We start from the raw sequence: 13,263 nt of genomic DNA on the forward strand, positions 1-13,263 counted from the left end.
GCAGAAATGCATTTGGATGAGGAGCTCCTTCCCTCCGCAACAGCATTTGCTGCTCAGGGCATGCACACGCGCGTGCACGCTTATTGCAATTAATAACAGAGAGGGAAACGTCACCCTCCCTCTGTGCAGGTGAAGGTGTGATCTGGGGACAGCCCCGCCGTGTGATCAGTGCTGCTTTGAGCCTCCCGTTGGTCTCCATCCATTTGCATTTGGCACCTTTTCCTCTGGGGCCTGTGGTCTCCCTCCCCCATCGTCCCACCCTGCCGTGGGGCATGGCACCACAGGGGGTGTGGGGCTCTGAGGTACCCCCCCAGCATGCCAGGAAGCCCCAGCCAGGGCCGTTCGCTGGCCAGCAAAACGGGGTGACCTACAGAGCACCCCGACGGGTGAAAGGGCTGGGAATGATTCCCCGAGCGAGCACAATGGCTCCTCTCTCTGACAGCTTGTCTCGCTCCGCGCTCAGTTGCCCAGGCGACTGCTGATGGAAAAGCGCGCATGGCCGGAGCGGCTGCTCGCCCCGCGGGCCCTCAGCCCCTGCTCCACCCTGCAGCAAAACCCTGCACGCACCCAGCCAAGTGTGACCGCTGCCAGCACCTCTCACTCCCTGCACCAGCCCAGGTCCTGTCCTTGCGGGTCTCCGGCATCCACATCCAGAGCTGCTGCTTCCAAAAGAAATCAGCTCCCCTTGTGTAAGCCTCTGTGGTGTGCTCAGTGTTAACGCGTGCTGCTGCTTGCATCGCCGCTGTGCTTGGGTTCCGCTCGGGGTGTCCCTGTGCTCCCGCTCCAGCACAGCAGCAGCAGGGAACACAATACAATGGCAGCAACAGCAGCAGCGGTGAAGGTTGGTTCCTGATTGCTTCTGGTGTTGGCCCCTCCTTCGCCTAAGACATGTCTCCAGGTGGACTCAGAGCTGGATGGTCAGATGTTCCCAGCTGGCTGTGCCACAGGCTGCTGCTGTGGTACCCAGGGAAGCAGGAAAAGTCACGGGCAAAGAGCTCAGGTGAGTATCAGAGGTAGAAGGAAGACTCAGGGTCTGCTGGTGTCATGGGAAAATCCAAGCAGGCCTCCTCCACAGCGGTGTGTCAGGTTCAGCTGAACCCCAAAGATACCTCCAGTGGGCAAGGGAGGAGAAGTCACTTTCTCCCCCACTCCTACACCTTCAAAGCAGACCATGTCCCATGGAGCAGGCCAGGGAAACGCTGGCCAAGATGTGCCCCCTGCTCTTGCTGAGGCTCACAGGGCTCTCACTGCCCTGTCCCATGGCTGATGCTGACTTTGCTGTGTGTAAAAGGCCAGGAGCCCCTGACCTCTTGATCTGGAACCCACTTGGTGCTGCTGTGATAATTAAACGGCAGAACAGCTTTTTGCATGCCGGTATTGCCCCCTTTCAGGCCAGTCTGGAGTGTCCCTCTGCTTGGGCTGCCCCCAGCATGGTGCAGCAGCGCAGAGCTGTGCCATGGCAGCTCCACCCGCCTGCCACCTTAGCCTGATGTGGCATCTCTACAGGCATATCCCCACTCCCCGGGCCGTGCCACCACCAGACAGCACACCCCCATTTTTCTCCATCCCAGGGAGTGCTCAGGGCATTAGCCACAGGAACTGTCTCAGCATCCACGTACACAGCAGTTTGGGAGCAGATCCAGAGACCAATGCATTCCAGCTTGGGCACCGTTGGTCCAACATTCACTTTGCACAAACACAGTCCTCAAGAGAAGGAAAAGAAAGGCAGGGCTGATGTAAAAGGATAATAAACCTCTCCTTCTGTGGGACTTTGTCCTTTTCCAGAGGAGGAATTGCCCTTCGCGGGAGGTTACCTGGGGTAAGCAATAGAGCTCCTTAAGCTGAGATACCATCTCTTACGAATGCAGCATTCAGCAGTGGATTGTCCATACGCAGAAATAAACAGGGACCCAGGGCAAGCTGGCAGTGCTTTAAAAGATTGTTAATAACGTGCTGTTCGCATTCCTTGGAGGCTGCTGCTATGGTCTGCCAGTAACAGGCTCTGACAGCGCTGATGGGGAGCAGCTCCTGCCATGACAGAGGGTTGGTGGGCTGAAGGAGCCTTGCAGGGTTCCTAGGATGGACCTCGACCTTGAAAGCAGGGGAAGACTTTTGGGGACAGTGAAGAAATGCTGCTGCAGACCTGGCATGGGAAGGGTTGGCACAGAGCAGGATTGGACCTGCAGCTAATGGGACTGAGGGGACTGCACCCCCAGAGCAGGACAAGCATCCATCGTTGAGTGGACAAGCATCCATCGCTGCCAGACATTTCTTATACTGCAGCTTGTGAGACGGCATCTCCTTGGTTGTCCTAGAGCCTGAGCAAATAAGGTCTAGGTCAGAGTGGTACAAGGGAGACTGAAATGGAAAATCATTCAAACTGCCACGTTTCTATGCAATCCACCTCTCCTGCCTCAAGTCAGACTGAATCTGGTCCATTGGCTCCCAACACTGGGCACAGGAACAAGAGAAAGAGCACGGAGCTTTCCCCCTTTCCCGCAGGCAGAGACCAAAATGTGTCAGGCTGGAAACCTCCCAAGAGCAGCTCCCTCCTGAGCTTCACTGCTGCTTCCTGTTCTCGGGGGCAGGAAATACCAAGCAAACAGCTCCATGCATGACTTCAAAACTTCCACTTCCAGCGCCGACTGCAAGGCGAGGATGGAGGAGCCTGCTCGTCGGGAACAGCCCGCCAGAGAGTGTGTTGGTGCCGAGCAGAACCCCACCATCTCCCTGATCCTCCTGTGCCCCTTGGGAAGTCAAGGGAACAGCTTCTCCTAGCCATTAATGTCAAACTCAAGGGGTGGTTGCGCTCCCAGGCTGCCAGCCTTGGCACTCTTAATTTGCTTTTGCTCTCTGCCTCCACTGAAAACCAGGGAAATGCGTGTATTAATAACTGCGCAGAAAAAAAGAGACTGCACCACGCGGTGCGAGAGTGCTGCACTTACTACTTGTGAGCAAGGCTGGCCATAGCCATCAGAGCGCAGTCGCCCTCACCGTTCCCACGTTGCTGCCATCACAGCCTGCACACTGCAAGCTTTGCATGGGAAAAATAACATCCGCACTCCCCAGGAGAGTAACAGCCTCCCCCCAACCCAGCCTGGCCACTCTGGGGGGTGCCCCATCTCCTTGCCTCCCTTCTGGTTTTTCAGGGTTGTTTTCAGGGTTTTCAGGGTTTGCCGGGGCTGCACAACAGCACGGGGTGATTGCCGGAGGGTGAAGGTCCGCTTCCCCCCTGCGCTGGCTGGAAATAACACCATGGCAGTGGCCTGGCCCTGACAGGGCTTCCAGTTGGTCCATGGGCAGCAGGGAGCAGAGCCGGGGCAGGAGCTGGTGGCTCCGAGCAGGAACCACACCACAAGTCCTCATCGCTGTGCCCCAGGGTGCACGACGGGCACTCAGAGCTCAATGGAGCGACTTTCCCCCGGAGGTACCAGCAGCAGCACGGGGCCTTGAGGCTGTCCCTGAGTCACCTGTGCGAGAGCCCAGAGGTGCCCAGCACAACCTCAGCCTGGCGGGGGGGTCACTGCCTGATTTGCCTGCCACGAGCTCCCCACGCTGCTCAGCATCTCTGCTGTTGGCCCGGGTAGGGATGGAGCCAGCTGCTCCTGGCACCGGCGCTCATCTCTGCCAGGCGCTGAGCCATCTGCCTGGCAGGGCCAGCCACACCTGCTGGGAAGGAGACAGAAGCTGGGCAACCTCCCCGCCTTTGCAGCTTTCCGGCTGGCGGCATCACCCGGTGGCTCCGAGAGGGCTCATGTGTGTGTGTGCACAAAGAGGAGAGATAAGGGGATGCTTCTCCCGCACCGCCCCCGGCACCCGGCACAGCCAGGACCAGGATCTGCTGCGGAACCCAGTGCAGGACCTGCCCTGCACGGGGCTCCTTGCTCCTCAGGGCCTCAGAGGTGTGGTCCCACAGCTCTCTGGTGGCTTGGGACTGCCATGCCAGGGCTGAGACCACCCTGGGATTGTTGCAGAAACCACCTGCTCACTTCACCACATCTCGCTCCCCTGCGCCAGGAACCCCAGGACGTGCCCGAGGTGTGCCGGGCTGCGGGATGCTTCTCCTGCTCCTGCTGCGCCGGCTCCAGGTGACGCCACCAGCCCTGGTGCTGGGGTGGGACATCCCTCCTGACCCAGGCTGGATGGAGCAATTAGAGTCTCCTGGCCTCTGGGGTGGCAGAAATGACAGAGAACATCTTCAGAGACACACCACTGCTGAGCATCCCGGAGGCCTCACACAGGCAGCTCCTCCCGTTCCTGCCCGTTGCCGGTGGGTGCAGGGGGCTGGTGGCCATTGTGCAGCAGAGCTTCCCACAGCCTGGCTGACTCCTCTGCCTTCACAGGAGCCAGGGTGCCCTGTGGCTGTTGCTACACCCAAGGCAAGTCTGAAAAGCTTTTCCCATCCCACCCCAGGACCAGACCACACAGGACCTTTGTCTGCAGATCCAGGGAGACAGGAAAGCAAGTTCTGCCTTGGGGGGAGGGGGGGTACAAGAAAGCTATCCCAATGCCCTAAGAAGGCCTCCTTATCCCGACCTCCATCCCCAGCAGCTCTCCTCGGTACCCGTGTCCAAGAGTCATCTGCAGGGAGCTCAGCTCCTCCTGGGCATCGTGCAAGGGCAAAACACCCAGATCCTCTGTCCCCTGGGATGCTGGCTCAGTGCAGACAGAATTCTGGCTGATGGGGTGGCACACGGAGGCGCAAAAGATTTTCTTGAACGGTTTGGTCAAGGTTTGCCTAGGCATGACACCCTGCCTGTTGCCGGCTCCCGTTCTGCTTTCACCTTCTTCAGATGCAGAGGTAGCCTGCTGAAGTGGCTGTGGTTTTGCTCTACACAGGAAAGCCCGAGACAGGCTGAGGAGAGGAGAAGGGTGGACATGAGCACCATGAAGCATGAGCACTACATCCAGAAGATGTGGGTGTCTCAGACCAGTATCCTGCATGATCCTGGAAGCAGGGGCCATTGCCATCCTCTGCAAGCACCTCCAGCCAAGCCGGTGCTTAGGCTCTGACAGGGAGACAGAGGCACTCTCAGGGCATGGTGAATTTGGCCCATTTCTTCTGGTGACCTCAGGGAGGTTGAAACGCCTCCTGGCATCCACTGACTACATCTCCGCTGGGCAGCACAGGAGCTGGGGGTGACGCCAACACAGCTCCCACGCTGCAGACACCACAAATATGCTGGGGATGAGCAGGCAGGTCCTGTGACACCCCATGTGCCCCAGGTCCCCTGGCCAGCTGACACCTCAGTGCATGCCCTCAGAGCCCGGTGCTGGTCACGGGGCTGCTCAGGCACGTGGCTGTCCCAGCTGCATGGCTGCAGCAGAGGACTGGGAGAAACAGTGAGGGTGAGTGGAGAGCCAAGCTGCTCTGCATACCACCTGTGACAGCCTGGCCTGGCCTTGATGTGGCACGGAAAGTGTTCCGGCAGCCTTGTTGCAGCTCCATCACTCACTGACTTTGTGTGAGATGCAGGCCAGGGCTGTGGGCTGTCTGAGACCCATGGGGGTCCCAACCAGGGACCCCAGCTCTGCCATCCCACCCACTCCAGCACCAGGCGGATGGGGAGGGTTTTGTCTGGCTGCTGCCTACCCCTAGTGCCTCCTTGCCCCGTGGGGTTGTCCTGCCCCACAGGGTTCTCCTGGCCCCATAGGGTGGACACTGCCAGCTGTTGCCACCCATGGGTCCTGCTGATGTCTGCCCCAGCTCAACTGCCCTGGCTGTTCCTGCAGCATTTTGCAATCCTCATCCTGCAGCAGCACAGGGAAAGTTTGCTCGAGGAGGGCTGCTTCGACCTTGACCCAGAGTAACGCTGGGGCGGTGGCTGCAGCAGGGGACATGAGCTCAGCAGCCTGTCTGATGGGAAAAAAACACACAGAGCAGCCGCTCTCCTTCCTTTCTTCTCTCTGCCATCCATTTGGTGGGCAATGCGGCCTCACTGCAGCTTTATCTTGGTTCTTTAAAAGGCTCCCTGGCTGACATGCACACCGTATGGGAGCAGTCAGCCGAGGAGAGCTGTAAATCTCTGAAGGCCTCATCTTGCGGGGCACATTAGCTGTTTTAAACTTGTCAGCTTTCAGCGATGGAAATTGACTGTTCAAAGCCATCCTGCCCTCCGCATCCTGCTCCATTTTACGTGGTGGAGAACGTGCCGCATCCTCGTTAGGTGGGAGCTGGGGGCTGCGCATGCCCCACACACGTCCTCGGGGAATTTGTTTGCTTAGGTCTGATTCTTGAGGTCCTGCGGGGGCTATGAATGTCTCTGAGGCATCTCCTCCCTGCCTCTCCTCTACAATCCTGTAGAGCCCTCAGCTTGAATGGGGATTTGTAACCCCGCGGAGCATGCCAGTCCATGTGAGCTGGCTTTCCTGTGCCGGTCCATTCGGGACGACATCATATCCCACCAATTTATAATTTATGAAAATCAGCCCCAGCTTCAAGGCATCCTGGTGAAATTCAAATGCGAGGGGTGGGGAGGTGGGGGGGGGGATGGGGGTTGAGCTCCAGTGCTCAGCACAGCATTGCAAGGAAAGCCCAGGGACACAACCTGCTGCTGGCTGAGCCCTTCCTGCTCTCCTGGGGAGATATTTCCATCTGGGGGGATGCTTTCACCTGGGGGGATGCTCCCATTTGGGGGGATGCTTTCACCCCAGGGGATGCTCCCACCGCCCCAGGACAGCGCATGGCTGCCCACACCCCCAACAGCCCACGAGCTCAGTTGGGAGTGCAAAGTGTGGGGGTTGCAGGGAGAAAAAGCTCTGCATGAACAGCTCTCCCTTAGGCAAACTCCTACGTGGGAAACTGCTCCAAAGGGCACGTGACCCTGTCATGTATCCAGCCTGGACATCCCACAGATCTGTCACTTGGTAGGTGCACACCTCACCCACCTGCACATGCAGCTCAGCTCAGCCATCCTGCCTAGCACATAGATCATCTCTGCAGACGCTCTGTGTGCTTTGGAGGGACACAGAGAGGAGACCAGGCCCAGCCACGGCCCTTCACCCCCCTCCCCTGGGAAAGGTCCCAGCGCTGGGCTTTGCAGCCGTCACCCTAAGGAGCCACCTGCGTCGATGTCTCGGGACCAGCTCCAGCCCCAGGTGACTGCAGCGCCCCGCGGCAGCCCCTTGCTGAGCCTGGTGAGCAGCAGCTGCACCACGGCGGCACGGGGCGCCTGACGGCTGCGCTTGGCCCCGGATCAGCCCCGGGCCCTCACCGTCCCCACGCACGGGGTCGGGCAGCAGTGACACCGAGCAGGCGCAGAGGCGAGGGGGCCTGGAGCAGCTCCTAGCACCGGGCAATCAGAGGTGCGAGCCCTGCGTCAGAAAGCGCCACTTCCCCGCACCGCTAATTTTTCTCCTTGGTTACAGGAGGCAGGGGGGAGCAGGCCAGGCAGGAGGGGGGCAGCTGGGCGGCCGAGCGCAGCATGATCCATCGCTGGCGCTTTAGAGTTGTCCCCGAACCAGCCGAGCACCGGGCGATGCACCACGCGCGGCCGGGGGCAGCAGCACCCACCAACCCGCCTGCCCGTGGCCCACTCCGTGCCCCTGCTGTGCCCCCCAGCCCGCCCCAGCTCTGCAGCCTGCCTGCTGTCTGCGGTGTCTGTCTGCCGTGATGCCCAGGAAGAATCTGGCAGCACAGCACAGCCAGAAGCGCTTCCACCCACTGCTCCGCGTGAGCGATGGGGAGAGGAGAGGCTGATCGCAGCCAGCTGGGCCTGTCCCTGCTGCTGTGGCCCTCTGATAACGCTGGATTTGCGTCCTGTAAACCTGTGACAAGAGGGGTGCCAGCGCGCAGGGAGCCGCTAAGCTTCCTATCACCTGCGGGGCAGTGCTTCCCCAGGGACCCTGCCAGCCCACATCCCTGCGGGCAGGAGAGTGGCTCTGGAAGTGGGGAGAGGGCCAGGAAGGTGCCGGCAGCACCACACACGTCCCTGCGCCTGCACTGGCATGTCCCCGGTCCCTGGTCCCTGCCCCAACACAAAGCGTGTCCTGCCTCGGGTGCTCCCAGCTGTGGGGACAGCAGCACCCACATTAAGAGCCTGATTTGCAGATTGCTGTTCATGACACGGTGCCCCAGCCCGGCTAAGGCTGGCAGATCGGTTATTATATCGACAGCATAAACGTGTCACAAATTGCCTGAATTAGCCGAGTGCCATGAACAGGTTTATGGATAATGGGATGCAGAGCCCTTTCAGGAGCAGGCAGCTCACAATCCTGTTAGACAGCTCCAGCCCCAGCCTTTCCCCGCTGTAAGATGAAAGCTTTTGGATATACTGGGCAAAACCTGATGTGTGAGCGGGATAAGTGCCCCATGGGCAGGACCCAGCCTGGCTAAGGCAGCCTGTTGTCCCCTCTGCCCTCACCTCTTCTGTGCTCTTCACCTGGTCTCCCTCCTCCTTGGGGCCTTTTCTCAGCAGGCGCTGTCCTGGAGGTCCCAGGAGGTGGGCAGCGGCATGCTACCACCTTCCACTTCTGTGCCCAAATCGCATGGCGAGGCCCTGGCACTGCAGAGGCAGGCAAGAAGTCCTGTCACACGCCCAGGGCTATCCTGAGTTCAGATTTTTGAGTTACTTTTTTCCAGCTGTACTGTCTCAGCCCAAAGGGAGACCTGCTCCAAGATCACAGCTTGCAGCACCTCTCCCATGGTGCAAGGGAGGATCTAAGTGCTAAATTAGCTCTTGCTGGGTTTGCCGTGCATGGGTTGACCTGATCACTTTTTACGTCACATTTAGCTTTTGGGTTTCCTGGGGCTGGGTCACTGTGGTCAGAGAACAGCCTCAGCCAGTCCGAAGTCTTTGTCTGAGCTCTCTCCTCCCCCCACCCCACCCCATCCCATCCCAGTATGGAACTACGTGATGGGGTTTCATCCCACAGGCTGCTGAGCATCACCATGGGGCAGCAAAAGCTCCGGGCAGCCCCCCAGTCCCATCCCCACGCTGCACCCACAAGTGAGCCCCGACTCGAAAAGGGGTTTGTGCGCATCGAGCAGAATCTCCGTGGAGCCAGCAGCAGGAGGGAGCAAGACAAAGACAAAGCCAGCAGCAGTGGAGAAAGGCCAGGCTCGCCTCCCTGCACAAGCACTGTTCCTCAGCTGAGCAGCGAGAAAGCAAAACTGTGAAGTGCCTAAAATTAGAGCTGCCAAACCCCAGCTGGGGAAGCCTGGAAAGATCCCCAGGCCCTGGAGCCTTGGGCAAGCAGCATAAAAGGCAGCGAAGGGGAAGGGAAGGGAGCTTGGGGACTGCGGCAAGTAGAGCGAGGCACAGCGGGAGCCAGGAGCGGCTGTCTGTCCCCCTCCCTGCTCCCTCGCATCCCGCCTCCTGCACCCGATAGACATCCCCGTGCACGCACAGGGACAGACAGACGCCCCACACTGCACCCAGCAGGTGCTCAGGGGACCCACTGTCCCTCCGAGGCTGTGTATTTGGGGATGCATCTGTGCTGGGGCAACGGGGACAGGGCACGCGCTCTCCTGGCAATGGGAACGTGCCCCTGTCAGGCCTCCAGCTCGTGTCCTGCCCCAGGAGACACATGGGCCCCACAGCAGGCCCCTGCCATGCACCCTGCCACAAAGCTGTCTGAGGTTCTGGAGAAGCAGGGACAACCAAAGAAAGGTGGGTGACTGGGGCCACCGGTATCCTCACAGAGACTCAGGTGCTCACCTCAACCCAGCAAAGTGGAATGGCAACCCCGCAACCCTCAGCTGCCGCCCTGAAGTGCCCTCCAGCCCTCAGCACCAACTCAGGAAGATGTGATCGGTGAGCCAAAAGCACAAGCTGTGACTTCAGCCAAGGCTGCTGGTGCAGCGGGGTCCCTCAGCACCTCTGGCAGCTCCAGTGAGAGCAGACGCTGGTCCCACCAGCAGCCCAAGGCTCCTCCAGATGCCCAGAGCAGGAGCTCGGGCAAGACCACCCAGCCCACCCTGACTGTCCCCAACACTACACGCAGCAGTCACCGAATCACACGGCGCTATCAGGCACCAGATAGATCACCAAAACCTGGAAAAGCAGCAGTTTCACAGGCAGCCAGTGACTTTGCACTAAATTTGGCTTCCTGGATCCTATTTGTCATGATCAAAGTGAACAAGGTTTAGCGCCAGCTCCACTGAGCTCAAGAGATGCTATGAAATGGCTGAGTCAAGGGCGCATCTATATCATTTCCCTCAGTAATGACAAAATCACAAAGGCAGCTGCACCCTGACACTTGACAAAAGTAGCACCGATCCTTGTTGTCCCTGCATTCCCCAGTGTTGGCACACCTGCCAAGCCTCTCCTCCCTTCTTGCTGCAGAATCAGACCACTGTTGCTTAGTTTGGAGTAACTTGACATTTGGCCCTACTTGACATTTGCCCACGACTCCATGCTGGATGAGAATTGCCCAAGGAAGATGTAGAGGCTTCAGTTGGTGGGGGTCCAAGAAAGGGTGCTGGGGAGAAGTTGTCACCAGAGGGGTGCCCTGGGATGCTCCCAGCTCCCTGGGAGCATCCTGGCATGGATGAGGCTGTGCGCTGTGAACACCCAGCTCCATGTGCCACCACCAGCAGGTCAGAGGGACACGTGTATGCAGGGGCAAATGCACACACAAGCGTCTTCCTCGGAGGGACAGTGCCCTGCACCGGTCCGCTCTGCCCTGTCACCCTGCCGCCTGCCTCCAGGGTGACGGGAGAACAACCAGCGCTGCAGGACCTGCACCCAGGCAGGAATGGGACTGAAACAGAGAGGTAACTGTGTGGGGTCTGTAAGGAGCAGATACTTCCACCAGATTGGTCACCAGGAGATGCAGAGACACAGCTGTTACTGGAGTGAGGACAGGACAGGACAGGATAGGGTAGGATAGGATGGAATGTGACAGTATAGAATGGCATGGAAGAGGACTGGTGGGACAGGACAGGATGAGACAGGCAGGCAAGAATGTGGTGGTCAGAGGGGGATGAGGAGGATGGGATAAGATGAATGGGATGGGATGGGATAAACCAGAGGGGATGGGATGGGATGGGATGGGATGGGATGGGATGGGATGGGATGGGATGGGATGGGATGGGATGGGATGGGATGGGACGGGACGGGACAGGACGGGATGGGACAAAACAGAAAGGAGGCATGGGGAGGGAATAAAACCAAGCGGAGGGATGAGGGGAAATCAGATGGACAGAAGAGGATGGGGCAGTGATGGGATGGGCAGGAGAGAGGGGCAAGAAGCCCAGCCAGGAGCCTGGTCCCCATGGCCACACTGGGGTGGCCCAGGCAGCACCTCCTGGCTCGGGGCAGAGTCCCCATCGCGTACTTGCCCAGCGGTCACAGCAGTGCCCTCTGGCCCCACTGCTCTGCCCCACGCCCCGCAGGGCCCCATGCCAGAGGCAGGGAGCCACATGCATGGCCAGCACAAGTATCTCACGCTTTCCCATGGGGAAGAAAATTGCTCCCCAGAGCGTGAGATCTGATTAGGTTTGTGACACACCGCAGCGCGGCAAGGACGTGACGGCCAGCCCTGCGTGCGTGTCCAGCACCCGGCCCCCATCCTCCCGGCACTGGGGGCTGCTGCACAGCAGGGGAAGTGAGCTGCCATGCAGGACACCCTCCTCCTCCTCCTCCCCTGCCCTCCATCACTGCCCGCGGGTGCTGCGCCTGTCAGACACACTGCGGCACAGCCCCCCCAACTGAGAGCCCCCCGCAGTGTGTGGCTGGGGACGGCAGTGCAGACACCTCCAGCTCTGCTGTGGCTGCACTCAGGGCTGCAGAGGCGAGGACGGCGCTCTTGCACTCCTCCACAGGGCACAAAGGCCAGCAAGGTGGCCACCATGCTTTGGGCCACTGGCCGGCAAGAGTGGCTTGCCCAGCCTTGCAGGGCAGCAGCTTACTGAGCCCTGGAGATCCCAGGGAGCCAGAGGTTACCTATCCAGGAGAGGAGGTAGCTCCAGAGGCCATTCAAGGTGGCAAACACCTTGCAATTTACCCCTCACTCTTGCTGCTTCTTACAGTTTCCGAGTGATGCCTGCCTCTTCATTTGAGATCTTTCAACAACTGTCTGATAGAGACCTTTATCTTACCTCTGCCAGGCTCCCATCCACCACTGTTCTCCCAAGGTAGGGAAGAAGGGAAAAAAAAAAAAAAAGAAAAAAAGAAAAAAAAAAAGAATTCACTCCTGACCAAGTGTCTCACCTCATCTACTGCTTGTGGAAAATTACTGCCACCAGACAGGGCCCAGCACTGGCCCCCTTCCACCCCCACAAGCCAGCACTGCTCCTACAGATTTTGTGTCTAGTTTTGTTTGTTTGTTTGTTTATTTGTTTTTGTTTTTGTTTTTTCTCTCCTCTTGCTGCTGGGAGAATGGGAACTTCAGCTTTTGGACAAACCCTTGAGGAAACAGCTTTGCACGTGCTTGGGGCATGGAGTTTTTTTTTACCTAAAGGCCCCCAGTCCACTGGCCAGGATCTGCCCTCCAAGGGCCACCTGAGCCTGCTGGTGCTGTGGGACGGGGTGTCCCCTCTCCAGGCACAGGTCCACCTCCAGGTGATGTGGCAGCTGGAAAGAAAGAAAGAAAGGAAGGAGGAAAGAAAGAAAGGAGGAAACAAAGGAGGAAACAGAGGAAAGAAAGAAAAGAAAGAAAAAGAAAGAAAGAAAGAAAGAAAGAAAAAGAAAGAAAGAAGGAAGGAAGGAAAGGAAGGAGGAAAGTAAGGAGGAAAGGAAGGAAGGAAGGAAGGAAGGAAAGAAAGAAAGAAAGAAAGAAAAAGAAAGACTTGTTTTCTATGGCAAAGAAGCCACTGAGGGCTACCAGTTTTACCTGCTGTATTTCCTGTCTCACATCATCTGACAGTCAGTGCCAACTGAGGTGTCCATTGCACCACGTGTGCATCCTGGCCCAGCATCACCTCCTCATCCCTATGGGATCAGTACGTAAATTGCATGGGATCTGCTTTCTTCATTCCTGTAATGGTTTCTGAGTCATAAAGCACTTCCAGCACTGCTGCCAAGCCAAACCTGCACGATGGTGCCTCCAGCCACAGGGGCCTGAACCCAATGCAGCCAGGAGATCCTCAGCAGCAGGGCCCTGCAAGCTGGGTGAAAAAGAAAGGGAGAGGACAACGGCAAAAACACACTTCCTATAATTCAGAAAACAGAAAGGCAATGTGTGACTGTGCACGCGCCGAGTGTGCAAGCAGCAGTGCAGAATGATGCCATTGGTGGTGCTGGGCCTTTACAGCTGGGTTGCGCCCAAGGTCCTGCCCCAGGCCTGAGAACGGGCATGGGGAGGCAGCTGCAGGCTGGC

Source organism: Cygnus olor, chromosome 14 (genome assembly GCF_009769625.2).
Source record: "Cygnus olor isolate bCygOlo1 chromosome 14, bCygOlo1.pri.v2, whole genome shotgun sequence".
NCBI classification, from domain to species: domain Eukaryota; kingdom Metazoa; phylum Chordata; class Aves; order Anseriformes; family Anatidae; genus Cygnus; species Cygnus olor.